This window comes from Dreissena polymorpha, chromosome 8 (genome assembly GCF_020536995.1).
Source record: "Dreissena polymorpha isolate Duluth1 chromosome 8, UMN_Dpol_1.0, whole genome shotgun sequence".
Lineage (NCBI taxonomy): Eukaryota > Metazoa > Mollusca > Bivalvia > Myida > Dreissenidae > Dreissena > Dreissena polymorpha.
In genome coordinates this window covers 106,914,189-106,916,688 of record NC_068362.1, presented here as the reverse complement: position 1 = coordinate 106,916,688, position 2,500 = coordinate 106,914,189, and the positions used below count along the sequence as shown (strand labels likewise).

General features: G+C 34.4%; 1 protein-coding gene across 2 annotated transcripts in view; it reads left to right on the top strand.

Annotated features, from left to right (window-relative positions):
• Window positions 1–798: 798 nt before the first annotated feature.
• LOC127843226 (uncharacterized) overlaps window positions 799–2,500 on the top strand; it is a 41,439-nt gene continuing 39,737 nt past the window's right edge. For both annotated transcript variants that reach the window (XM_052373088.1, XM_052373086.1), the window contains exon 1: window positions 799–1,026. The gene's annotated coding sequence lies outside the window, so the exon portion shown is untranslated. The remainder of the gene's footprint in view (window positions 1,027–2,500) is intronic.

Below are 2,500 nucleotides of genomic sequence, written 5' to 3'. Positions count from 1 at the left end.
TAGTAGTAATAGCAGTAGTAAAAGTAGTAGTAGTAGTAGTAGTAGTAGTAGTAGTAGTAGGTAGTAGTAGTAGTAGTAGTAGTAGTAGGAGAAGGAGGAGGAGTTGAAGGAGGTAGACATTGAGGAGTTGGAGGAGGAATAGTAGCGTAAGTAGTATTTGTAGTATGAGTGGTAGTAGAAGTAGTAGTTGTAATAATAGTAGTGCACTGAATATTCTTTTAGAATGATGATTAAACTCTGCATTGCGGATCACATACGGTTCTCCCTCTGCATGGGTATTGTATTGTGGCCATCTGAAACTAATTTTGGGCCATTCCTCTTGCTTGCTGAACATTTTTCTACGAGTTCACATCATTTTAAACAACTTAAAGTCATTACCCATATGTTGAACTTCAACCTAGTAATATCATTTAAATAATAACTATTGCATCGATTCAATTGCATACATACACGTTTTCCTATAGAATATTTATAGAATATTATGCTTCCTATCGCCATATTAAATTTACGCGATATTGTTATCGTTATTGCAACCTTTTTGTTGATATAAACATGCTTGCTCTGGTAAAATGTTTAATTCCAGTTTTGTATTGCTGGTTATGTTCTTTTTGTACAACTTTTTTACGGCTTGTCTCGATTTTGAGCACGCTCTACGTTTTTGAAATAATTTATTTTTTTAGTTAAAGTCTTTTCTTTAGCATCTTAAGATATGCACCAGAAACAAGTAGTGTCACCAGTATGATCAACGGAAATAACCACTGTATATTTAAGAGTGTCAATTAGATCTAGGAAAGGAAAGGACATGCTTAAATGTCGAGTGTGCAGGACATACATTATGCTATTATGTGGATCTTTGTTCAGGAATACATTAAAAATCAAATTTAACTTAACAAATTAAATCACGTAATACAATAATCATATACTTGCTGGCAATCGTTCGTGTATTTTCCTCGGTGCGTCTATCCGGTTTCGTACACAGATTGTGACTTTGACCGGAAAACACTCAGTTGGACTCTATCTGCCAAGGTAATGCTGTGAAGAAAACCGTACTATGGCAAATTGTATTGAATAATATTATCTACAGCATAACAATTAAGGATATTTTATGTAAAGAGCGTTTCCTAGTCTTTGTTTATATATGATTTTGAATGACAACGTAGTTTTTTGTAGCTGCCAGGCGTTTTTCTTTATATGTGTGATTGTGCAATAGTTATGAAATGAACATATGTGTGACTGATTGACACGCAATAACTTTCAAAAACTAATTGCAGACGTTTCAATTTGGCTTCTTTTATAATTTTATCGATGTTATAAAAATATTTACTTTAACTTGCCATTTTAATTTTATGTTTTCAATAAGAAGTACTACGAACGCAAAAATACAATTTTTATGCAAGGTATATAAGTCGTTGACTGAGTTGTGTAATGCAGCGAAAACATTTACCTGATTCTTCTGACTTGGATTAAAATAATGTCTGTTTCTGTTATTGTATTATATTTTATTATAATTGTCCGTCTCGTCAACACGTCACTTTAATTTGGGAGACGGAAAACTACAACGGGCGAGGCATGGTCAGGGGTGATAACCCCAAAAAAGGATTAGGGTAAGGGTTAGGGTTAGGGGTCGGGTTAGGGTTAGAGTTGGGTTTAGGCTTACCCAAACCCTAACCCGACCCCTAACACTAACCCAAACCCTAACCCTAACCCTCTAACCCCCCCTCGCGCAATACAATACCATGCCTCGCCCGTTGTAGTTTTCCGTCTCCCCTTTAATTTACGTGGGTCACTGTCAAGAGTAAAACAATTAAAAGTTGAACAATATGCATAACTGTGCCCGCAGGGACATTCGTCTAAAATAATAATTCATTTTTTTCAGAAAAATAAGTTGAAGTTGGTTATCGGTTTGCGCTGACTAAAATGTGCTTATAACATGTATGACGATGAGATCTGGTGTGTATGTTACACATTCATATTTTCAATATTTTATTCGGTTTAATAGAAATAAATCTTCAGAATGTTTTATTGGTTAATACAACATCGCCTCTCTCTTCTAAGAGTGATGTTAACCATGCCTGTTGGTGTCGATTGACACCAGTCGCATCGGGGTGCACAATTTATTAACGCCGGAAACCGCCCAAGAGATACATCATAATATAGTTTGATTTAAATATTGCCACATTCAGGCATACAATACATGAATTGTCATGTTCAAAAAGTATGGGGCCAATTTCAAATCTAAAACATTTGTGTTTTTTTAATCAAATAAACAAACATCAAAGATTTATTATAATATTGAGATACAATAAGAAGAAGGTTTTAATCAAAAAACAAATATAAAGGAGCTTACCAAAGTTTGAATAGGACAGTGCGTTTTATTTTATACAAAAAAAACCAACAGTTTTGGATGCATAGTATATATTCTGTTCACACATACGCATAATATTATTTATCGAGCAAACACCAAGTGTTTTGTAGTGGTTTTGTGGTTGGGTTTCGGCTT